The sequence below is a fragment of the Amblyomma maculatum genome, chromosome 11 (genome assembly GCF_055883805.1).
Source record: "Amblyomma maculatum isolate TAMU_Amacu chromosome 11, ASM5588380v1, whole genome shotgun sequence".
Lineage (NCBI taxonomy): Eukaryota > Metazoa > Arthropoda > Arachnida > Ixodida > Ixodidae > Amblyomma > Amblyomma maculatum.
The window spans coordinates 99319590-99345811 of record NC_139354.1 but is presented as its reverse complement, the minus strand read 5'-3'; the positions used below and the strand labels follow the sequence as shown (position 1 = coordinate 99345811).

Genomic DNA, 26222 nt, shown 5'->3' with positions numbered 1-26222 from the left:
CACTTCCTCGCATAGACGATGCCCTCGACTGCCTCTCCGGTGCGTCCTATTTTTCTTGTTTTATCTCAGATTTGTCTACTGGCAAATTCCAATGGACACTGCGGATAAGAAAAAAACAGCCTTCGTAATTCTAGATGGTCTTTATGAGTTTAATGTTATGCCATTCGGGCTGTGCAATGCGCCAGCCATATTTGAACGCTTTATGTACACAGCTTTGCGCGGCTTAAAATGGGACATTTCTTTGCTATCTGGACGATGTCGTCATATTTGGGAAGCCCTTCCAAGAACACGATGAGCGTCTAGTACGCTTCTTGAATTGTCTGCACAACGCCGCCCTAATTCTAAACTCGATATGTGCCGCTTTGGAGGGCGCCAAGCGCTGGAGCTAGGACACCTTCTCAATGGTAATGGTGTAATTCCGGATCCCCAGAAAACTGCCGCTGTTGAGTCTTTGAAACCCCCACAGACAATGAAGGAGCTGCGCAGTTTTCTAGGGTTGTGCTCGTATTTTAGACACTTTATGCATCACTTTGCTGACGTTGCTTACCCATTGACGTGCCGTCTCAACAAAAACTGCACTTTTGACTGGACACCAGACTGCGACGCGTTATTTCGTCAACTGAAGTTTCTTTTAATATCGAAACCCATCCTACGTCACTTCGATCCTGCTGCAGTGATACAAGTTCACGTGGATGCTAGTGGAATCGGTCTCGGAGCAGTCCTTGTCCAACGGCACGATGAACGAGAGCATGTTATCGCGTACGCAAGTCGTACCCTGAGCAAGCCGGAGCGAAACTACAGTCACCATACAGGATTGCCTGGCTGTCGTTTTCGCTGCGCAGTGTTTCGGTTCATATTTCTACGGATGGTCCTTTACTATCGTAACTGACCACCATTCACTCTGTTGGTTGCGGAACCTCCGAGACCCATGTGGTCGCCTCGCACGCTAGGCCCTCCGATTACAGGAATATGACTTTGCCGTGGTGTACAAAAGCGGGAGGGGTCATGCAGACACAGATTGTCTTTCTAGGATGCCAGTGGCCACGGCTGGACCGGAAAGCGACGATTTCGACAATTATACATCGACCCTCAAGCCAGCGTTGCCCGACACGAAAGTTTTCAAAACGGAACAATAAAATTATAGCAGTCTGCAGCCTCTCTTTGCCGCCGCCCAAGCCAGTGTACCTACAAGCCGTTTTTGTGTGCGTGATGGCCGCAATTGGAGAAAGAGTTAATCGCCTGTCGGCCAGCAATACCTACTCGTAGTTCCCAAGGCGCTGTGCACGGACGTAATTATGTTTTATGCCTGATGATCCAACTTCTGGGCATTTGGGATCGGCTCGAGCACTCCACCGTGCTCAAGAAAGATTTTACTGACCGAGAATGCGCTTGACGATTTAACAGTACGTTGCCAGTTGCAAGCAATGTCAACGCCACAAACGCCCAACTGCAACAAATCAGGCTTGCTGCACCCTATGAAGCTCGGACAGCTCCGTTTGATCAAGTGGGCATTGGCCTCTTAGGACCGTTTCCGAAGTCCTTGGATGGAAATCGCTGGATTGTAATCTGCGTGGACTATCTCACACGTTACTGTGAAACCGCCGCTCTTGCATCTGCTACGGCGCATCAGGTGCCGCTTTTCTTAAGACACGGGCCGCCACGAATGGTCATCACTGAGCGGGGCCGACAATTCACTGCTGATGTTTTTGAAGAGCTCATGCGTTTATGCGCCGTAACTTTCCAACACTCGACGCCATACCATCCCCAGACAAATGGCTTGACTGAGCGCGTCAACAGAACGCTTTTCAACATGCTAGCCATGTATTTGGACGCAGGGCATAAGAACTGGGACACCATGCTACCCTTCATCACGTATGCGGGTAATACCGCCACTCATGAGACGACTGGGTACAGTCCATTTTTCCTGCTCTATGCCAGATCGTCACGCTACACCCTGGATACTATCCTGCCCTTCACAAGCCGTGAAGACGCCTGCCTGGCTTTGGCTGTCTGTCTCGCCGAAGAAGCTCGGAGAATCGCCCGATTACGGTCTGGTGCTTCACACGAACGTTCTAAAGTGCGATACGATACCAGTCACCGGCGGGTCACGTACTCTGTAGGTGATTTAGTCTGGCTGTGGTGTCCAATTCGGCGCCGTGGCCTACATCAAAACTCTTGGACCACTATGACGGCCCATATGTGGTTGTCAAACGCATCAGTGATTTAGCTTATGCAATAGTCCGCCTGAAAGCAACGGGTCCTCGGTCTGCCAAAACTGAACTGTGTCATGTTGCCCGTTTGAAACCGTGTCACCCTCGCACGACTCACGAACACGTCCAGAGGGCTTAGGCTGAGTAGAGGGGAAATGTCATGTCGCTGACGACGAGGAAAGATTGTGCTGGTCTGGGAGAAGAGCAGGAAGCATTGGTACCTGGGGGCTACTAGGCTTCACCTTGTCCCACTACCATATCACTGCAAATAAACACCCCTTTGCTCTTTCGCCGTAACAATATATATATATATATATATATATATATATATATATATATATATATATATATATATATATATATATATATATATTGGTTTGTACTTCAGCGATGTGTTCGTCCGTATAGTCTTCCTTCTGCTTTACTTTGGCCGCGTGCCTTCGCGCTGAAAACCGTCCTAAATATTGGTTTGGGTTGTGGCATTTAACGTCCCAAAGCAACTCAGGCTATGAGAGACGCCATAGTGGAAGACTTCTGAAATGTCGACCACCTGGGGTTCTTTAACGTACAATATATATTGTCACGACTGAAGTCAGAGGGAGCCGTGAAAGTACACGTAGCCAAGGACCCGAGAATGAGGTCGGCTTGTCGTTTCGAACACAGAGTCACAGCGTCCAGCCCCAGCGCGCCGCCCGTGCCAACCACCGCTTCGTTGTCGTCGGCACCAAACACGGCTGTCGCGCGGCGCTAGGCACGTGGCATTATCCCCCCCCCCCGTGAAAGAAAACATCGTCCCGATGACAAGGTGACAGGAGAAAAGAAAGAAAAAAAAATAGGCGTGAGGTGAACTGTACAATGACGCAAGGTTTCACTTGCAGGGAACGCTCAGTCACGCGAAAAGTACGGCTTTAAGCGCACCACATGCACAATTTCAGGCCGCTGGCGTCGAACACTGACGGTCACAGTTCCATCTGGAATGACTTCGTAATTAACGTTGTTTAAGCGGCGTAGGACTTTATAGGGTCCGAAATAGCGGTGGAGTAGTTTCTCGCTCAAGCCTTTGTGACGCACGGGGGTCCACACCCACACTTGGTCCCCTGGTTCGTAGTGGGCCTCCCTGTGCCGAAGGTTATAGTGTCGAGCGTCGGTGGCATGCTGCTCCTTGATGTGCAAGCGGGCCAGCTGACGGGCTTGCTCGGCCTGTTCTGCGAAATGGGCGGCATCGGGTTCGACCGCTTCTTCCCCGCACGGGAGCATCGCATCCAACATCGTGCGGGCCTCTCTGCCATATACGAGACGGAACGGCGTAAACTTCGTGGTTTCCTGCGGCGCCGTATTGTAGGCGAAGGTGACATACGGCAGGATCTCGTCCCACATTTTATGCTCAACGTCGATGTACATTGAGATCATGTCGGCCAAAGTTTTGTTTAGTCGTTCCGTTAATCCATTTGTCTGAGGGTGATACGCTGTTGTTGTGCGATGCTCGGTATGGCTGAGAGTTAAGGTGTCCCGCAGTAGCCGAGCTGTAAACGCCTTTCCTCGGTCAGTAATGATGGTAGACGGTGCACCGTGTCTGAGCACAATGTCGTTCATAAAGAATCGAGCAACTTCGCCGGCAGTACCTCGGGCAAGGGCCTTCGTTTCAGCGTAGCGTGTTAAGTAGTCTGTGGCGACTACAATCCACTTGTGTCCGTTCGAGGATAAAGGAAATGGGCCTAAAAGGTCCATGCCCACTTGCTCGAAGGGTGTGAGGGGCGGTTCAATAGATTGTAACATACCGGATGGCTTGAGCGTGGGTTTTTTTCGCCGCTGGCATTGTCGACAAGTCTGTACGTAACGTCTAACGCTCGGAGAAAGATGTGGCCAGTAGTAGTTCTGCCGGACTCGGTTTAGGGTGCGTGTAAAGCCAAGATGCCCTGAAGTTGGTTCGTCGTGGCAGGCCAGGAGGATTTCGTGCCTTAGATCAGCCGGTATAACTAGCAGGTATGTTTTCGCACTCGACGTAGAATTCTTCTTATAAAGCACCCCATTGCGGAGGCAATACGACGACAACCCCCGAGCAAAGTACCGGGGTATTGTAGGATGCCCACCTTCAAGATGGTCAATAATCAGTTTCAGCTCGTCGTCGGCACGCTGTTTGGAGGCGAGATCGGACGTAGTGACTGCTCCGAGGAAGCTATCGTCGTCGGTGGACTCTGACGAAGGAAGGCCGACGGGCGCGCGGGACAGGCTATCGGCATCGGTGTGCTTCCGGCCAGACTTATAAATAACATCGAAATCGAACTCCTGTAGGCGCAATGCCCAACGTGCTAAGCGGCCACAAGGATCCTTTAAGTTTTTCAGCCAACACAACGAGTGATGGTCAGTGATGACGCGAAACGGTCGGCCATAAAGGTACGGGCGGAACTTGGCAGCGGCCCATACTACCGCCAAACATTCTTTTTCAGTGGTGGAATAGTTACGCTCAGCACGGGAAAGTGCACGGCTGGCGTAGGCAATTACTTTCTCGACTCCGTCTTGGTGCTGAACTAGAACGGCACCAAGGCCGACGTTGCTCGCATCCGTGTGTAATTCTGTGTCGGCATCATCGTCGAAATGTGCCAGGATCGGGGGTGACTGGAGCCGGCGTCGTAACTCGTCGAAAGCCATCTGCTGCTCGGCGCCCCAGGAAAATGATGCGTCATCTCGAGTCAGGAGAGTCAGAGGGATGGCCATCTGTGCAAAGTTTTTGATAAAGCGACGATAATAGGAGCACAGCCCCAAAAACCGTCGGACTGCTTTTTTGTGGGCGGGGACGGGAAAGGCAGCAACGGCAGCAAGTTTCTCAGGGTCAGCTCGGATGCCATCAGTACTCACGATGTGCCCAAGAAACTTCAATTCGGTGAACTCGAAGTGGCACTTTTGAGGCTTGAGAGAAAGGTTGGCAGACCGGACAGCTTCGAGAACAGTTCTCAGGCGGCGTAGGTGTTCTGTGAACGTCGGTGAAAAAATTATTACGTCGTCGAGATAAACAAGGCATGTCTGCCACTTAAGACCTGTGAGCACAGTGTCCATCATCCGCTGGAAGGTGGCGGGAGCACAGCAGAGCCCGAATGGGAGGACGCGGAAATCATAGAGCCCATCTGGTGTTACGAAGGCAGTTTTTTCACGGTCCCTCTCATCAACTTCAATTTGCCAATAACCACTCCTGAGGTCAATGGAGGAGAAGTACTTGGCTCGGCGAAGTCGGTCGAGAGAGTCATCAATCCGTGGCAGCGGATAGACGTCCTTCTTTGTCATACTGTTCAGTTTCCGATAGTCAACGCAGAAACGAAGTGTTCCGTCTTTCTTTTTAACGAGGACTACAGGCGAGGACCATGGGCTGCTTGAAGGTTGAATGACGCCATCGGCGAGCATCTCCTTGACTTGCTGTTGGATAGCGTCTCTCTCCCGAGGAGACACACGATAGGGCTGCTGATGGATGGGTCGAGTGCCTTCATGCGTGATAATCCGGTGTTTAATGACCGACGTTTGCTGCACCTTAGATGAAGACGTGAAGCACACACGAAACTCCAGCAATAGATCTTGAAGTTGCCTCTTTTCAACGGAGGAAAGGCTAGAATTGATGTCGACAGCGTGTACGGCATCATCCGGTTCAGTGCTAGGCGTAGCTTCCTCTGAAGCAAAACATTCGGCGACTTCGTGCAGATGGTCGACGTAAGCAATGACAGTGCCACGGAACAGATGTCGATGTTCATTGGAGAAATTGGTGACAAGTACCTCCGTCTCTCTTCCACGAAGGAAACAAAGACCTCTTGCCACAGAAACTCCCAAGGCGAGTGAGAGGGAGACATTAGGCTCAACAACCCGGAGGCCGCGATGTGGCTCGTCACAAGTAACTCTGGCGAGGATGCTGGCGCGTGGTGGCACTGTGAGGCTATCATCGGCGACTCGCAGCGTGGAGTGGGACCCGCGGTACTCATGCTTTTCAGTGGCCAGTTTGGCGGAAAACGTCACCAAGCGGTTCGGTAGATCTATAGTGGCACAGTGCTCACGAAGGAAGTCGATGCCAAGAATAACATCACGAGAGCATTCGCGTAGAACGAGAAAAGTCGCAACAAATGTGCAGCCTCGCACCGTAACCCGGGCTGTACACATACCCAGTGGTGCAACCACATGTCCGCCTGCCGTACGTATGTCTGGTTCGTTCCATGGCGTCATCACCTTTTTCAGTGTCCTTGTAAGCCGCCCGCTAAGGATAGAATAATCGGCTCCCGTATCAACTAAAGCGCTGACCTCCTTCGTGTCGACGATAATAGGGATGTCCAGGGAGACCCGGCCAAGACCAGGGCCTGTTGACGACGGTTCGGAGTGAAGTGAGCGGTGTGGTGGCGGAAGCTGGACTGCGGTTGGGTGGTCGGCGTCGGGACAATTCAATGTCGACGGCAGGTCGGAGTGAAGCAAGCGGTGCGGCGACGGAAGCTGGGCGGCAGTTGTGTGGTCTGCGTCGGGGCAATTTAAGCGACACGGCGGTGATAACTGGTCGGCGATGCGGACGACGTCGGGGCGATCTGGTCTGTGCGGCGAAAACTGGACAGGAATTCGGCGTTCAACGTCGGGGCGAATCGAGCGGTGCGGCGGTGGAAGCTTTACGGCGAATCGTTGTGCGGCGGCCTCGCCCCCAAAGGTCGCCGGAGCTAGTTTTCCCGATGAGGACTCGAGGAACCATGGCGTCCAGCGGTATACCGTGACCCAGAGGGTGAAGAGCGACGAGGCGAAGGCGAGCGCGACTCGCGACGAGGAGAATGTGGCAGACTGGGGGGTGACGTACGCTGGCGGGTTACGTACTCGGCGATGTCCTGAGGGCGCTGACCAGGCCGTGGACGAGGGCTGTCGGGGGAAAATCCCCTAAGGCCCATCTGACGATAAGGGCACTGCCGGTACAGGTGACCTGCCTCGCCACAGTGGTAGCAGAGAGGGCGGTTATCTGGAGCGCGCCAGAGATCAGTTTTCCGGGGCGCCTGGCGCCGATCTTCCCAAAGGGGCAGCGGTGCCGCAGCGTGCACAGCGACCTGAGGTTGCGTGTAAGGTGAAGGGGTGGGTAGCAGGGCTGGGCGGCGTGTGACAGCATAAGTCATCCGCTCGGTGGGGCCCGGGGGTGGTGGTGGAACGACTGTACTTGTTGGTGGCGTGAGTGCATTCTGGACCTCTTCACGGATGATGCTGGCCAGGGAAGCTGCGCCAGGAGCTCCATGAACTTTCTGGAGCTCCTCGCGAACCACGGTGCGAATGAGGTCGCGAAGGGAGCTCATATCTGCCCCGGGATTGTAGTCGGTTCGGTCAGACGGCGGTAGTGTGGATATGGAATTCAGCGGCCGACCGTACTGGCTGCATCGCTGCTGTAACAGTTTCTCCATGGTCACAGCTTCAGCCAGAAACGCCGCGACGGTGGTTGGCGGGTTCCGCACGAGGCCGGAAAAAAGCTGTTCTTTGACGCCGTGCATCAGGTGCCGAACCTTCTTCTCCTCACTCATGGACGGGTCGGCGCAATGGCAAAGGCGCATGACGTCTTCAACGTACATTGCGACCCCCTCGTTCTGACGCTGAACTCGAGAGGTCAGGGCACGCTCGGCATTCTCTCGGCGGTCACTGTTGGCGTACGTACCGAGGAGCTGACTTCGGAAGGCCGTTCACGTAGAGAATGTGGCCTCGCGGTTCTCGAACCATGTCCGAGCAGCGTCTTCAAGGCTGAAGTAGACGTTCCGCATTTTCGCAGCGTCGTCCCAGCCGTTAAACGTCGCGACACTTTCATAGTGAGCTAGCCAGTCCTCGGCGTCTTCAAACTGCTCACCGTGAAATGGTTTAGGGGTACGTGGGGTCTGAAGGATGAGACAGGACGAAGGGGTGGAAGGGACAGTCATGGTACGGGCGGGCGGTGTCGTTGCCACAGCCAGAGTCTCTTCGTCAAGAGGGAAGGCCTCGGGGGACAAGCCTCGGAGCCGTCGGCTGGTACGATGAACCGGAGTGGTCACGAGAGGCGGCCGCGTAGGGTCGTCCGCAGGAGAAGGGATCATCGATCGCACCTCCACCAGTGTCACGACTGAAGTCAGAGGGAGCCGTGAAAGTACACGTAGCCAAGGACCCGAGAATGAGGTCGGCTTGTCGTTTCGAGCACAGAGTCACAGCGTCCAGCCCCAGCGCGCCGCCCGTGCCAACCACCGCTTCGTTGTCGTCGGCACCAAACACGGCTGTCGCGCGGCGCTAGGCACGTGGCAATATATATATATATATATATATATATATATATATTGCTGGTGAACACTCTCAAGGTTCGTATACAGACAACATAAATACCCAAGAAAGTAGCAGGGGGGACAGCGGCCGATGTAGCTCAGCTGGAAGAGCACCGGACGCGTTATTCGGAGGTCGTTGGTTCGGTTCCCCCATCGGCACGTTGCTTTTTCTTCTACTTTGTGTTTAATTATCTTTCTCCTAAACAGTATACATTACTAATCTCAGTGATTATTCAAGTAAGCATTAAAAAAAAAGACAAAGTACCATCCCCAACGCTTTCCTTTGCCTCGCCGACTTTTGGTTTCTTTCCTTCATGTATTATAACGAGCACCCTCATTTCCCCTTAATTGATATGCTTGTAGCTTACGGGGGTCTTGGTTCTAGCAGTCTTGAAGCCATAGGTAGCGTAAGAGGGTTCTAGCACAGCTTTCGCCCTCGCTCTTGATCACGTTCTACGTGACACTGGCGGTAACAAAGGACGTTCCACGTCCGCCGCCTTGGCTGAGGGTGGCGCTGGTGAACACTCTCAAGGTTCGTATACAGACAACATCAATACCCAAGAAAGTAGCAGGGGGGACAGCGGCCGATGTAGCTCAGTTGGAAGGTGCACCGGACGCGTTATTCGGAGGTCGTGGGTTCGGTTCCCACAATCGGCACGTTGTTTTTTCTTCTACTTTGTGTTTAATTATCTTTCCCCTAAACATATTAAATTACTATTCTCAGGGATTATCCAAGTAAACATGAAAAAAAGACATACAGTACCATCCCCAACGCTTCCCTTGGCCTCGCCGACTGTTGGTTTCTTTCCTTCATATATATATATATATATATATATATATATATATATATATATATATATATATATATATATATATTGAAGAGGGGTTTATTGGGAGTTATGCGGAGGACTAGAGACGGCGACCGGTGACACAAGCCTATCGTAGAGCGAGGCACAATATCGTCCGAGCAAGACGGTCCGAGCTATCAGTGCGCTCTCCAGCTGATAGGAGTCTTCATCCTCGTTAGCTTCGGCGCTGTATCATCTTCTTCCTTACAATTGCCAATTCTCCCGGCGGAAAGAGGGAGACATCCTGGCGGCTTAGGGCGAGGGTATGACAAGGCGGTCGTAGTATGGCTTAAATCGACTGACGTGAACAACTTCTCGAACGTGGCGACGGTGGTTTGAAGAAGGCGTTGCCGGCTCCATGTCGTAGTTAACTGGTGATGTACGCTCTAATACACGATAAGGGCCATTATACTTTGCCGAGAATTCTGCATCAGCCGGAACCCAGAGCCAAACGAGGGAATTGGTAGGAAAGTCAGCAGCGGGCTTTCCGTGAGATCTCTCATGTCGGCGGAGATCTTGAATGTCCGACGTGAATGAGGCGCCAGCTGACGGCACTGCTCAGCATTACGGGCAACAGCAGAAAGAGAACTGTGCTCTGAACTGTCGGGGGGTAAGGAAGTAGGGTGTCCAGTAGACAGGAAGGCTCACGACCGTATAGGAAAAAGAATGCGGAAAATCCAGTCGTTGCCTGAGACGCTGTGTTATAGGCATAGGTGATGTACGGAAGCACCTGATCCCAATTAGACGCGTCAGAAGAAACGTACATGGCTAGCATGTCATCAAGCATTCGGTTAAACCTTTCTGTGAGGCCGTTGGTTTGAGAATGGTAAGCTGTGGTGGTTCGATGTATTGTTTGGCAAGCTTCCAGCAGCTCGCTGACCACTTGAGATAGGAAGACGCGGCTACGGTCACTGAGAGGTTCACGAGGAGCCCCGTGACGTAGAACGAAGTGACGCAGGATGAAGGAGGCGACGTCACGAGCTCTAGCCGTAGGCAGGGCTGCAGTCTCCGCGTAGCAATTATTATCCAGTGGTTGCCTGATGTCGGAGATGGAAGGTTGTCATAGAGGTCGATTCCGACACGATCGAAGGGTCGCGCTGGACAAGGCAATGGCTGTAATGGGCTGGCGGAGGGGCGCGGAGACGACTTCCGCTGCTGACAAGCAGTACAGAACCGGATATAGCGGCGGACAAAGTTGTACATCCCCGGCCAGTATTACCGCTGGCGAAGACGCTCGTATGTCTTCAACAGGCCAGCATGTGCGCTTTGCGGGTCGGCATGGTGACAGGCACAAATTTATGTGCGAAGATGGCGAGGAATGACCAAGAGCCATTTGCGACCATCCGGGCGATAGCTTTTGCGATACAGCAGACCACCCCGGATCGTAAAATGGGAAGCTTGGCGACGAAGGGCTCGCGGGAATGAAGATGTTGAGGACGCGGTGGGGACGTCTAGGAGCGAAGATATCCAGGGATCCCAGTGTTGTTCAAAAGGCAGATCATCGGGGGTGAGGGCTGCAAACGGAGAATTCGGATATCGAGTGCGAGGGTGCAAGAGAAGGCAGCGGCGAGCGCGACAACGCGTCAGCGTCGGAGCGTTTGCGTCTCGATCGATATATCACTTCAAAGAAGAGCCCAGCGGCCGAGGCGCCCAGAAGGGTCTTTCAGGGAAGCCAACCAGCAGAGGGCATGATGGTTGGTGGTGATGTTGAAGCTGCGGCCATATAAGTAAGTGCGAAACTTTGTTAAGGCCCACACGATTGCAAGATACTCCTTTTCTGTGAGAGTGTAGTTATATTCAGATTTCGTTAGCGCTCGGCTACCGTAAGCAACCACATATTCGGAAAGCCTTGCTTGCGTTGAGCGAGGACCGCACCGAGGCAGATGCCGCTGGCGTCAGTGTGCACCTGTGTAGGAGCGGATGAGTCGTAATGGCGGAAGATGGGCGTTGAAGTTAGTAGACGTCGGAGCGTAGTGAAAGCATCGTCGCAGAGTGGGGTCCATGTAGATAAGTCGGCGGGACCATTCAGCAATCAGGGTATTCGCAACAACTATGTCAGCGGCACCGCAGTTAATATCAATGAGAGCGAAGGGAAGAAGGAGGTGGCGGCGAGAGGCGAACATGGGAGAAGACACAAAAAGAACAGTCGCATCGAAAGAAAATGGTACACACACGGGAACAATCACAGCACAGGTGGGCGGAATGTCGGTATCGTCGGCGACACCAAGTTTGGCGCAAGAAAAAGATGGCGAATGGTCAAGAACCGCATCACAGAGGGCAGAGAAGGCGACGTGGGCGCGGGAGCAGTCAATAACAGCATTGTGGCAGGAAAGGAAATCCCATCCAAGAATAAAGTCATGCGAGCATGACGCAAGCTTTAAAAACTGGTTTGGTTTGGTTTGTGGGGTTTAACGTCCCAAAGCAACTCAGGCTATGAGAGACGCCGTAGTGGAGGACTCCGGAAATTTCGACCACCTGGGGTTCTTTAACGTGCACTGACATCGCACAGCACACGGGCGCCTTGCTTTTCGCCTCCATCGAAAAGCTGCCGCCGAGGCCGGGATTCGATCCCGCGTCTTTGGGAACAGTAGTCGAGCGCCGTAACCACTGCGCCACCCCGGCGGGGCTTTAAAAACTGGACGACGTATAAGACGTCCGCGATAACTACACGCGGTGTGCATGCAGCAGACGGACGAACGGAATCGGCACTGGCGGTGCGAAGAGAAAGTCCAGAAGGCGAGGTGGTGACTTTACGAAGAGAGCGGCAAAAACGTACGCTAATGACTGACAGAGTGGCCCCGGTATCGACGAGTGCAAGGTCACGAATACCGTCGACAAAAACTTCGAGAACGTTCGGTGGATACAGACGAGGACTTCTGGTAGGCGAAATGTGCGCGGTTCGTGCCCCAGGAACTGCGGCTGCTAGTTTTCCGAGTCTTGTGTCACGCTGCGACGCCGCATTTCCGACAAGGACCGACGGGGAGAGGACGGCGAGCGCTGCAATGGAATGTTCTGGTGGCCCGGCAAGCTGTGCGGCTGCCCTGAAGATGTCCCCGAAGGTGGGCGCAAAGTGTCGTACTGATAATTGCTGTCAGCCATAGTGCGTGCAGGGGCAGAACGCAGAGTACGACGGCCCAGTTGTTATGTATCCCAGTTCTATGACAACTCACCAGTTCGAACGAGGCCAATCAATCTTCATCGTCCTGGTCACCCTGCCCGCTGAAAACTGCGGGATCTCGCTGCCGAATGGTACCGGAGCATGAGATGGACTGCGAAGGGGCTGCCACTGGCCGTTGGCCTACCTCTTTTGTCACCATAGGTATCGTACGGCTGCCGAGATTCACGGTGATCGTTTAAGGGTCGTACCCCGCACCTTCACCAAAAGAAGAGGGGCTTATTGGGAGGTATGCGGAGGACTGGAGACGGCGACCGGTGACACAAGGCGATCGTAGAGCGAGGCACAATATCGTCCAAACAAGACGGTCCGAGCTATTAGTGGGCGCGCCAGCTGATCGTCGTCTTCATTGTCGTTAGCTTCGGCGCTGTATCATCTTTAAAATATATATATATATATTGTCGATATAATGATAAGGAGGGCCCAAAGATAGGACGGGTCTATTGGTCGACCAGGACGAGTCTTGCTCTCAAACTTCCTTATCTTCCAGCCTCGCGATTGTGGTCCCAGTCTTCATCTTTTGCGTTGTGTTCTATGTGGCATTTCCCCCCTCCACCGGAAGCATTGTCCCGATGAGCATAAAAAGAAGTAGGAGGTCAAGGTCAGTCCACGATGTACGGCTTCATGCGTACACCGTGGACGACGTCGGCGTGTTGCTGGCGTCACTTTGAGGTCGAAACCCCGTCTGGCACCACCTCGTAAGTGACGTCGGTTAAACACCACTGAACAACATAGGGCCCAACATAACATAGTCCACGGCGGCGAATAGGCGTCCAGACCCACACTTTGTCACCAGGTTCGAACATGAAATGTCGGTGTCTATAACTGTAGCGTCGCGCGTCATGCTCTTGCTGATTTTGCATCCGCACAGGCGCTAGTTGGCAATCTTTCTCTGCACGCTGAGTAAATTTATCGGCTTCCTGATCGAGGCCATCGGTGTCGGCATTGATGTCTTGGTGTGCCGTATTGTAGACGAACGTGACGTAGGGAACAATTTCGTCCCAATTCTTGTGGTTCACGTCGACGTACATGCAAAGCATGTCTGTGATGGTCTTATTGAGGCGTTCCGTCAACCCATTGGTTTGGGGGTGATAGGCTGTAGTTTTACGGTGACTAGTACCACCGAGGCGGAGACCGGTTTCCAAACATTTGGTCGTAAACGCAGTTCCTCGGTCAGTTATAATGAGTGCCGGAGCGCCATGCCTGAGGACAATGTTCTCAATGAAGAATCGAGCTGCTTCGGCGGCGGTACTCCTTGGCAGAGCCTTGGTCTCCGCGTAGCGGGTTGGATAATCGATGGCGACAATTATTCATTTATTCCGGGCGGTGGACATCGGAAATCGTCCCAGGAGGTCCATGCCAATTTTCTTAAAAGATGTCGTTGGCACATCTGTTTTTGCAGGCCAGCTGGTTTTACAGGAGGTGATTTACGCCGCTGGCAGTCTATGCACAAACGTACATAATATTTCACTGTCGCCGGCAGTTTTGGCCAGTAGTATCCCTGCTGTACTCTAGTCAAAGTGCTGGTGTAGCCTAGGTGGCTGGCGGTTGGCTCATCGTGAGAGGCTTGCAAAACTTCACTGCGGAGAGCAGATGGAAAGACTAGTAGATGACTGTTTCCTCCAGAGCGGAAGTTCTTGCAAAGTACGTTGTTGCGAATAAAGAATGAAGAGATTACTCGGGCGAACATCTTAGGCACAACCGTAGTTCGCTTTTCCAAGAAATCAGTAAGAGGGAGCATATTCCTAGTCTTCTCGCCGCTGTTGGGAAAGCGTTGCGTCATCTATGACACCTAAAAACGCAGTGTCTTCATGGGCCATAGTGGAAGGCTCACCCGGCGCTCGCGAAAGGCAATCAGCTTCCGCGTGCTTCTTTCCAGATTTGTAAATAACTGCCATGTCGAATTCTTGTAATGGAAGGCTCCAACGCGCGAGTCTCCCTGAAGGGTCCTTTCGGTTCGTCAGCCAACAGAGAGAGTGGTGGTCACTAACGACTTCAAAGGGGCAAGCGTACAAATAAGGGCGGAACTTCATAACCCGCCCATACCACTGCAAGGCATTCGTTTTCAGTTGCCGAGTAACTCGCTTCTGCTTTAGATAGGGTCCTGCTGGCATAAGCAATTACTTTCTCCACAGCATCCTGGCGCTGCACCAGCACAGCACCTAAGCCCACGTTGCTGGCATCCGTATGAAGCAGTGTAGGGGCGTCGTCATCAAAGTGCTCCAGGACAGGTGGTAATTTTAGACGCCTCCGCAGCTCATTGAAAGCTTGTTGCTGTTCTTCACCCCAGCGAAAGAGAGCACTGTCACGCGTCAGTGAAGTTAATGGCCAGGCAATTCGTGAGAAGCCAGCAATAAACCGGTGGTAACAGGCGCGAAAATCCAAGAAGCGCCGCATTCTCTTTTTGCCCGTAGGTGTTGGGAATTTGGCGACTGGGGAGAGCTTTTCAGGATCAGGCCGGACACCTTCTTGGCTAATGACGCGACCTAAGAACTGCAGCTTCTCGTAACCGAAGTGGCAATTCTCGGGTTTTAGTGTGCGGCCCACAGATCCTATGGCCTGAAACAAAGATAGCAAACGCGTAGATGCTCTCCTAATCAAGCCGAAAACACAATCTCGTCGTCAAGAAACACCAGAGATGTTTATGAAAAAGAACTGAACAAGGGTAAATGGGGTACGCTTCAGTTCGCAGATTAGCCAACGTTTCGACAAGTGGACTTGTCTTCATCTGGGCATAGCGATCAACACTGGCAGGGGTTTAAATACGCTGTTGCTTCCGAAGAAGAAAAGCAGGGGAGGGGAAAGTGGGTGTGAAGGAGTGGGGAGGAGAGGATGCGTGAGAAGAAAGTCGGTCATGAAGTGAAAAACAAGTCTTCAGTATGTATGTACTTATCAGCCATGGAACCAGCAATTCTGTGGCCTGCAAGCGAAGTACAAGTGGCAGTACCAGGAAAAACTACCATGCCGGGACGGTGATTAGTCAATACATAAGCCGGTTTGGTGCAGATACACCTTACAAAGGGACAGGCTATGCAAAGGGCCCTGATACGGCATATATCTAGGGGGACAATTCTTAACAGAAAGAGGTAGGCGGGAGTACAAAGTCACAGGATAATAACCGCACAGTGAAACATAATAATAATCTAAAGTATGTATCGCAACCTGGAACCAGAGATCCTGAGGCCTACAAAAGAAGTAGAAGCGGCAGTACCAGGAAAGAAATAACAGTACCGGGTAGATGATTAGTCACCTCTTAGGCGGGTTTGGTTCGGATACACCTTACAAAGGGAGGGTTTTCGAAGGGCCCTAATAGGGCATATTTCTAAGGGGGACAATTCTTAAAACTTTCTGCAAGGGGGGGGGGGGGGAGAAATACAAAGTCACAGGATAATAATAACCGCACAGGGAGCCACAACTAACATGATAAAAAAAGAAATAAATATAACAATAAAAAAAAAATGTTTGAGGACAAATTCAAGCAACAAGTGATAAGGAGGAAATGTGTTTAGAGGAACATGTAGGTTTATGCTATTGCGGTAGGGAATAGGGTGTACATGTGTTGTGAATAAACTGTGCAATTAACGCTACGTGAGATTGTTTTCCCGAATAGTTATGATGGAGAGGGAATATACCTAAGGAATTCTAACGTTCCCTGAAATATATTTATTCCTGCTGGTTCCAATGTTCTAAATTGATGAATTAGATACGCCTCTCTATATTTTCTGTCCCTTGCAGATTTAAAGCCTAACTGGAGAATATATAATTTTATTTCCTGGAACTTATGTTCTTTCTGATTGAAATGCTGGGAAACTGCTTTCGGGAGGTTTTTGCATGTTTGCCACTTAAGTCCCGAGAGCACACTGTCCATCAGCCTCTGTACTGCTTGTGCCGAGCATAAACCGAGCGGTAAGACCTTAAACTCGTAAAATCCGTCGGGAGTGATAAATGCTGTCTATTCCTCATCCCTCTCATCTACTTCTACTACCAATATCCCCTTTTTAAGTCCACACTGATGAGAAGTAATGTGCATTTCCTAGGCGATCAAGGGAATCCACGATGCGAGGAAGAAGTTACACGTCTTTTTTAGTCTCTTGGTTGAGTTTGTGGTAGTCTGTGCAAAATCGTAAGCTGCCGTCCTTTTTAACAAGTACCACAGGGGACGCCCAGGGGATTTGTGACGGCTGGATAACGTCGTCTCTAAGCATTTCGGCCGCCTGGCGTTGAATGGCTTCACGTTCTTTCGGAGCCACACGGTAAGAATTTTGACGAATCGGGCGAATCGAGTCATCCGCGATGATTCGATGTTTTGTCAAAGGGGTTTGGCCAATCTGCGATTCGGAAGCAAAGCAATCTCGAAATTGATCTATAGATCCAAAAGGCAGTCCCGTTCTGAATAAGACAAATTTGAACTCTCATCGACGATGGTTACGGGCGTCTTGCAGATCGATCCTTCCTGTTGCAGTGAAAAGCAGTGCTGCGCATTTGGGAGGCTGTCGAAAAAGGCCACAGTTTTGGCTTTCGGAATTTGCTGACGCTCGTCGCTGAAGGTTGTCAGCAGCACTATGGTCTACCGCTTGGCCAAGTTGACTAGCCCTCAAGCTACAGAAACACCTCGACTTAGTACCAGGGTGACTGCCATTTCGGCTATACCATCGCCGGTATGCGCCACGTCGCAATTCACTTGAACAATAGAGCATGATCGCGGAGGTAATGTCACCGTCTCATTGGCGTCGCGTAAGGGCATCAGTGGTACATCCGCATAACCAAGGTCTCGATGATTCTTGGTGAAGGAAACGACGCTGTTCCGAATGCTGATTAGAGCCCCATGAAGACGCAAAAAGTCGATGCCCAAGATGAGGTATTTACAACAGTCATGGAGAATAACGAAGCTGCCAACAAACACCGCGTTTCCTATTCCTATCCGGGCAGTGCACCTCCTTGTCGGTGCCAGAATTACTGGCCCAGTCCATTCGGTTTTTACTTTGCGCAGCGTATCAGCCAGTTTCTGGTTAATAATTGAAAAATCCGCCCCAGTATCTACTAGAGCATGTACCTCCAGCCTGTCAATAGAAACGGCGAGGTCAGCACTAACAACTTCATCTGGATTACTCGTCTCTTTCGGCATTTGCGGCAGAAGTGCGGCAAGGTCGCTGCTGTCAGCTTCGTCGTCGGGGCTGCTAATCTGGTGCGGCATTTTCGGCGGTAATGTAGGCGGCATTTTCGGCAGTAGTGCGGCAATCTCAATCTTAACAGCGACGTCGGAAGCGCGGGTTGTCGGCAGTTTCGGAGGTGGTGAGGGTTTTGACACTTTTCGACTGGTTGCAATTTCCGCTCGCAAAATTTCGGCTGTTAGTTTCCCCGGCGAGGGCTCGGGGACCGCCATCCGATAGCGCCAGCAATGATACGACGCATCGTAGAATAACGCCGTGGTGATGGGGAGGAGCGGCGGCGGAGGAGCGGCGGCGGAAGCCCGAGGATTCGATTTCCCTGCTGATCGTAAGGTCGTCCTAGGTTTGGGCAGTGTCAGCGTCGAAGCTGCGGCGAGCAGAAACAAGCGGAAAGGCCTGCCCCTCTTCGCGGTAGCGGCAGTACCGATACACGTGGCCAGGTTGTCCGCAGTAGAAACAGAGTGGTCGGCTGTCATAACTGCGCCACTTGTCAGTTCGGCGTGGTTGAGAGCGCCGCGCCCATTGATTCCCCTGGAAGAAACGCGTCTGCTGACGGCTTGGTCTCGAGGCCGGCCACGAAGGACTGCGGCATAGCTCTCGGGTTGCGGCTCTTGGTAAGTTGCAGGAATGTTGGCCATGAAGCTGACCAGGGGTGGAACGCGGTGTGGTTCGGAAATGGCTGCCGCGTTGTCGACTTCATGAGACTCGTTGAACGGTGCAGACGGTGATAAGGCATACCGAATTTCATTCCTGACAGCTTTACCGAAGGCCTCTGACGACTGAGTCTACGTGGCCGTAATACGCTGCAGCTCCTCAAGGACAATTTTTCTAATGCGGTCTCGAAGAGTGGTCCTATCGGTGGCATTCAGGGCAGCCGCAGTCGTCGGAGCACTGTTAACGGGTCGGTTGTACTGGCGGCACCTATCTTGGAGGACTGGCCCTTAGCGGTAGCGTCCTTAAAAACTCAGTTTTAGGTGGGTTGCGTACCAAGCTGGCAAACACCTGCTCTTTGATACCGTTCATGAGATGCCGTATCTTCCTTGGCTCACTCATATCAGGGTCGGCACGGCGAAAAAGGTGAGCCACGGCTTCCGCAAACGTAGCCACAGTCTCAATCAGCTTCTGGACGCGCACTTCAAGCAGGCGCAGCGGATTGTCTCGTCGGTCAGTTCTCGCAAACGTGTCTACCAGCTGGCAGCGGAAGTCATTCCTTGTGGGTAAGCTGGCCTCGTGGTTTTCAAACCACGTTCTAGTATTATCCTGAAAGGCAAAATAAACATTCCAAAACTTCTAGTTTGCGCTCCACTGGTTGATCTTGACCACTAAAACTGGTCGAGCCAGTCCTCCACATCTTCAAACGCTTCCCCGCGAAAGCACTCTAGCACTTTGGTGTTCTGGAGAGTCACCAGCGTATAGTTGGGATGTGCCAAGGCTTGGGAGACCTGAGGAACTCGGGCGTTTGAAGAGTCGCTAGGCAGATGGTTGTACTCCGGGGCTAGGCCTTGAAGACGGCGGCTAGCGCGATGGGCAGGCGTGTCGATGTCTGGGATCCGCTGTGGACTGCTGGAAGGAGTCTTATGCATACCCAGTAAATCCACTAGTGTCACCTATCGATAGAACGCCAAGGAGGGCCCAAAGATAGGACGGCTTTAATGGTCGGTCAGGACGAGTCTTGAGCTCAAACTTCCTTTTCTTCCAGCCGCGAGCTTGTTTTCCCATTCATCATCTTTGGCGTCGTCATCTATGCAGCAATATATATATATATATATATATATATATATATATATATATATATATATATATATATATATATATATATATATAGATCAATCAAGGGGAAATGAGGGTGCTCGTTATAATACATGAAGGAAAGAAGCCAACAGTCGGCGAGGCCAAGGAAAGCGTTGGGGATGGTATGTTTGTCATTTTTTTTTAATGTTTACTTCGATAACCACAGAAATTAGTAATGTAATCTGTTTAGGGGAAAGATAATTAGACACAAAGTAGAAGAAAAAACAACGTGCCGATGGTGGGATCCGAACCCACGACCTCCGAATAACGCGTCCGGTGCTCTACCAACTGAGCTACATCGGCCGCTTGTGTCTTTGTGTCTAATTATCTTTCCCCTAAACAGATTACATTACTAATTTCTGTGGTTATCGAAGTAAACATTAAAAAAAAATGACAAACATACCATCCCCAACGCTTTCCTTGGCCTCGCCGACTGTTGGCTTCTTTCCTTCATGTATTATAACGAGCACCCTCATTTCCCCTTGATTGATCTGCTTGTAGCTTACGGGGGTCTCGGTTCTGGCAGTCTTGAAGCCATAGGTAGCGTAAGAGGGTTCTAGCACAGCTTTCGCCCTCGCTCTTGATCACGTTCTACGTGACGCTGGCGGTAACAAAGGACGTTCCACGTCCGCCGCTTTGGCTGAGGGCGGCGCTGGTGAACACTCTCAAGGTTCGTATACAGACAACATAAATACCCAAGAAAGTAGCAGGGGGGACAGCGGCCGATGTAGCTCAGTTGGTAGAGCACCGGACGCGTTATTCGGAGGTCGTGGGTTCGGATCCCACCATCGGCACGTTGTTTTTTCTTCTACTTTGTGTCTAATTATCTTTCCCCTAAACAGATTACATTACTAATTTCTGTGGTTATCGAAGTAAACATTAAAAAAAAAATGACAAACATACCATCCCCAACGCTTTCCTTGGCCTCGCCGACTGTTGGCTTCTTTCCTTCATATATATATATATATATATATATATATATATATATATATATATATATATATATATAGCGAGCAGAACCGGAGCGATGGTGGCTAAACTTGGAGCACCTGGTCAGTTAAAGCACCTCCTCTTCCTCTTGCTCGGCTATCTGTCCGCTTACGCGGAACTTCTTCTTTACAATCTGGCCCCCGCAGAAAACAGAAGCCATCCTGGCGCCTCAAGGAGACGAAAGGATAGCAGGATCGTAATAAGGCTTCAAGCGGCAATGTTAACAATGTCACGCCCACGGCGGTGGGCGTGACTTCAGCATGCCTGGCAGCTGCTGAATGTGATGTATACTCTGAGATATAAGGATGCTTGGGGGCATGGTGTCGAGTGGAGAGGAAGGTGCACGCCCGTAAAGGAGAAAAAACGGCAAGAACCCGGTGGTTGCTTGAGTGGTGGTATTGTAGCATAAGTTATAAATGGGAGAATCTCGCCCAATCGAAGTGGTCGGAGCCGATGTACTTGGACATCATGTCAAAGAGAGTGCAGTTGAAGCGCTCTGTGAGGCCGTTGGTCTGAGGGTGGTACGCGCTAGCTGTCCAGTGAATGGTCTGGCATTCACGTAGGAGCGCTTGGACAGCCTCGGATAGGAAAGATTTGCCTCTAGGGGCCCCGTGCCGCCGAATGAAATGATGAAGAAAGGATGCGATATTGGGTCCGGTGGCATCCTGAAGTGCTGCTGTCTCCGCATAGCGAGTAAGGTCATCGACAACCACGATGATCCAACTATTCCCTGCAGGTGTATATGGCAGAGGTGCATAGAAATCGATGCCAACACGACCAAATGGTCGGTATGGGCACGGGAGATGCTGCAGTGCAGCAGGTTGATCGAGAGGAGGAGGCTTGCGAGGCTGGCAATCGATGTACGAATGCACATGCTTATTGACGAAGGTATATATACCGCGCCAGTAGAAGCACTGTCGCAGCCGCTCATAAGTTTTAAATGCACCCACATGGCCACACTGCGGATTGTTATGATAAAATGCGCTGCGCAGATATCATTACGGGGGTGGCGAGGTACGACTAGCAGCCACTTACGGCCATCTGGCATATAATTGCGTCGATAGAGGAGTCGATCATGAAATGCGAAATGCTGCGCATGCCGACGAAGGGCGGAAGGAGCCGTTTAATGTGACGAATTGGTAAGAAGACTGATTAGTGATGTTAGCCACTGATCCTTGCGCTGTTCTGATGGCATGTCGTCGATGGACAGAGAAGACAAGGCGGAGCTGGAGGTAGAGGACAACAGAGCGTCAGGAGGCACCGGCGAGCGAGATAAAGCGTCTGCGTCGATGTGCTTGCGCCCTGTACGATAGATAACTCGTATATCATACTCTTGCAGTCTAAGCGACCCGCGATTGAGACGGCCGGTGGGGTCTTTTAATGAAGACCGGCAGCACAAAGCGTGGTGGTCTGTAAAAACATCAAAAGGGCGCTTATACAAGTAGGGCCGAAATTTATGAAGAGCCCAAACAGTAGCCAAGCATTCCTTTTCTGTCACCGAGTAAATCTCAGCCTTGGTCAACGTTCGACTTGCTTACGCAAAAACGTATTCAACACCTTGTTTTCGTTGGACAAGAACAGCGCCGAGGCCGGCGTCGCTGGCATCGGTGTGCACTTCTGTAAGAGCAGTCGGGTCAAAATGGCGCAATACTGGGGTGAGGTATGTATCGTGCGCAATTTCGTAAAAACAGTATCACAAGCCGACGACCAGGAAGAAAGATCTTTGTGAGCGCTCAGAACTCGCGTCAGAGGGGCAATGATGATCGCAAAGTTCCGAACGGAACGCCTAAAATAGGAGCATAAGCCTGTAAAGCTGCGTAATTGCTTGATAGATGTTTGCTTCGGGAACTCAGCAACAGCGCGGAGATTAGACGGATCAGGAAGGACACCATCCTTTGACACTGAATGCCCTAAAACAGTGAGTTGGCGAGCGGCGAAATGGCACTTTTTCAGATGGAGCTGTAGACCGGCGTCGCTAAGACACTGCAAGACAGTTTCAAGGCGAGTAGGTGGGTCGCGAAGTCTGACGAAAGTACTTCGATATCATCCAAGTGCAGAGATATGTGTGCCACTTCAAAACCGCGGAGAATATTTTCCATCATGCACCCAAAGGTGGTGGGAGCGTTACACAGGCCAAACGGCATGACGTTGATCTTAGGAGCCCGTCGGGAGTGACAAAAGCTGTCGTGGGGCGATCGTCTTCAGCCATTGGAACTTGCCAGTAGTAGCCAGAACGTAAATCGATTGAAGAGAAATATTCTGTAACATGCAACCTATCCAGCGCGTCCTCTCGTGACTAAAACGACCGGCGACGCCCAAGGGCTACTGGAAGGCTAAATAACACACTTACGGAGCATCTCGTGGCTTTTCTCACCAATAATGCGGCGCTTTGAGGCTGATACACAATAGGGGCGTTGTTGTAATGGGGCAGAAGAAATCAAAAAGAAGAAATGGGCATGGGCAGAACATGTAGTGCAAAGAGAGAGTAACCGATGGTCGCTTATTTTAACAAACTGTATTCGAAGGGAAGGAAAGTGTAGCAGGGGGCAGCAGAAAGTTAGGTGGGCAGATGAGATTAACAAGTTCGCAGGGGTCAAGTGGATGGAGCTAGCACAGTACCGGGTTTGATGTTGATTACGATTGCAGTATGACAATTTTTTTGCAAAAGACTCTGGGATTCTCGTCTTGGCCACGGTAGATCCGCGGCTGCACTACTGTGAATAGGAAACGCTGTGACAAATTATTGAGAGTTTCAACGCTGCTGTACTGAATATGGAGCGAAAGCTTTGGCTCCAGATGACTGAGCGTTGCATTCAATTCAACCAGTGTTCCGTGTAACGCATCAAAATTTACCGGCGTTCTAGGCAGAATACCATGGCTCGAACCTGATCGCTGCCTACTGCTTTTAGATGGAGGAAAAAAGGAGAGACGTTCGCGTTCTGTGCGTTTTCTATGCACGTAAAGGTCCCCTGGTGGTAGAAAGGACTTCTAAGCCCTCCACTATGGTAGGGTGGCTAGAAGGAGAGATGTGATGAATGCGGCGTTCTTACCCTAAAGAAGGGGGCCCTCCGAGCGTGACAGCCACTGGGGACAAACGGAGTGCTTAAGTCTGGTGCCGTCAGCATTCCGGAGGAGATTTGAACGTGTCCATGGAACGCCACTCGACAGTAGTGGTGGTGTACCGTCTAAACTCTCTTGCCGAAGAAAGTGTGACAGATGTTGCGCCTTTCCTTCCCTGTTAAACAATTATAATTATATGTAGCACCGCAACGAACACCGATAAGAGGGAAACGTTGAGAAGAAAATGATAGAAGAGGAACTGTAGGCTTTCATCATTTTCCTATAAAGAGACACTGCGGAGGAGTCAACCATGGCCTGGGCACGCCAGCGGTGCACCATGTGACGTCACGCCTTCCTGGCGCATGCGCAGCTGGAGCGGCGGCAGCTCTGTGTCACCCGCGCAGCGGAGTCGCCGGCAGCTCCGACGCGGCTTTATAGGTGTGCTCCATGTGACTTTATTCGCACGTCGCGCATGCGCAGTTGGGGCTCTCCTTGGCTCAGCGAGCTCACACAGACCTAGCATGTGTTGCTTTCGCAACAATATCTGACTCGTGCTTACGTGATATGTTTTAAAAGTAAACAGAAACAGCTGATCATTTTCACATGTGCACAAACAAATATTCATCGCCGATAAAAGAATAACAAATGGTGGAATTTTACTAAAGCGCAAACCACTTTCGCGCGAGTAACCTACAGGGTCGGTACGTAGAGCTTGCTGTCCTGGCTATTGTCCACACGATATTCCCATGTATTAATGAAAGCAAATGATCACAGAGTGTATTTTGACAGTTATGCCTGGAAATCATATTACAATCACAGCACACAATTTTATTAGGGCAATTCTCTTATTAGCAGCGCACAAAATGCTGCTTGTCGCGCTATCATAGTGCGGCGTCTGCGGTTTTGAAAATATGACCTGCAATCGTGCATTATTGGTTTCATGCAGCAATGTATTTAACGGCTACTTTATCGCCTCCCATTGTCCGTCATGAGTCCCTTCCTCAAGGCAAAATATTGTCAACTTACCAGGTACTATCACGTAAAGTTTTTTAATTGCTCGTGCGTTGTAGTAGCAAGTCACTTCAGAGTAACATCAGATGAATTACCATTCCCTGCCGGACACATTTGTTATTTACTACATCGGATATCAATACTGCAACCTGTCTGCAAGTCGCAAGATTACGAGGCAGATACTCACCATTTGTGGGTTTGCCCGGCACTGAAGCCGACGAGAATTCGGCATCTGGCGGCAGTGGGCCTTTCGCCGAACAACTCATCTCCATACATTGCATGGACGCAAGGGCCTTATCATCGCACAATCTTGAACTTTTTTAGAACAGCCAATCTTGTTTTCTTTCATTTATTACCCCTTGTATTTTTTTACCTATTCCATTATGCCCTGAGGCAATAAACAATGTTAATTAAAAAAACACTGCGAGGACAAGATTGGCAGTTTGGAACAGGCTCAGGCACATACGCCGTGAAGCCGTAATCGGTTACTCATTTGACGAGGTATCTTGTGCGCACACTGCATGTTTGTTTGAATTGCGATAATGGCGCCAGATGGCGCCACATGTTATAAAGATAACCTCTCTACTCAGCTTTTGCTTGATGACCATTTTCGCCTTTCGGATGTCTCCCTCATCCAGTTTTATATGCTATGACGTCACGTAATGGCGCCGTCATCGGCGAGCCTTTCATGAGGGCTTCTGCCGATCACCGAGAACAACACGATCAGCCTAGTAAGAGACGGGAGCATGATTTCAGGACAAAAAAGGGCAAGGGCAACAGCACCTTCAAAAACGACAAGTTATGGTTTTGAGCCGCAAAGATCTACGCTAGCCAGAACGCCTTCGAAAGCAACGATCCAGAGCGTCTACGTTTAGCTGCCTACCCTTAGGTAGGAAGCTAAACGAGTGTGCACCAGGCAGTCGAACCGAAACCGGAACCAAACCGAAAGCCGGACCGAACCTGAATTTTCGCCCGAAACCGGAACCGAACCGAACCCGAATTTGTTTCGCCATTTTGGAACTAAACCCGAACCGGAACGAATTGGAGGAATCGTTCCGAACCGGTTCGCGGTACGGTTCTGACCCACTTTTGCTGGCAACTTATCTTTATTATTTTTTTATGTGATGGCCGCTTGTAAGCGCTCTCCGCTCGTATTTCCAAACCTCGATCGCACAGCACAAACATCACAAATATATAGAAAAACCGCCCCTTACAAAACAATCACAAGAACAATGGGAAATATGTTGCCACTTGCATATCGCACTAGTGCGCATCGCAAACATCACAATTCTATAGAAAAATCGCCCCTTAAAAAACGATGATACGATCAAAAGGAATTATATTGCCACTTGCATACAGTACCAGTCTCTTGTGTCGGGCTATCGTTTATCCCGAACACGGATGGCCGCTGTTGTGCGCAATGGCACCGCTCAGGGAGAACGTTGCGCTATTTGAGAGTCCTCATAGAGATATATTATAGTGAGGCTACACAAACTTATTAGGAAATAATATGCATCTGCCCATGCCACTAGGGGCCCTCATAGACATGAAAATTATGGCAGATAATACGTATGTTAGGTTACATATTTTGATGAATAAATATATAATCATGTACAACCCAAAAATGACATCGCGAATCTAAAACATTTTTCACGCAATCATTTTATTTTCTTATCGTTTAAAGATGTCGCTTTTAG

At 50.8% G+C, this 26222-nt stretch overlaps 2 non-coding genes across 2 annotated transcripts; one reads left to right on the top strand and one right to left on the bottom strand.

Annotated features, from left to right (window-relative positions):
• Positions 1 to 19694: 19694 nt before the first annotated feature.
• TRNAT-CGU (transfer RNA threonine (anticodon CGU)) lies at positions 19695 to 19767 on the bottom strand. Its single transcript has one exon. It is a non-coding gene; the product is annotated as a tRNA-Thr (tRNA).
• A 418-nt stretch (positions 19768 to 20185) lies between these two features.
• On the top strand, positions 20186 to 20258 carry TRNAT-CGU (transfer RNA threonine (anticodon CGU)). The gene has a single exon. It is a non-coding gene; the product is annotated as a tRNA-Thr (tRNA).
• Positions 20259 to 26222: the final 5964 nt, after the last annotated feature.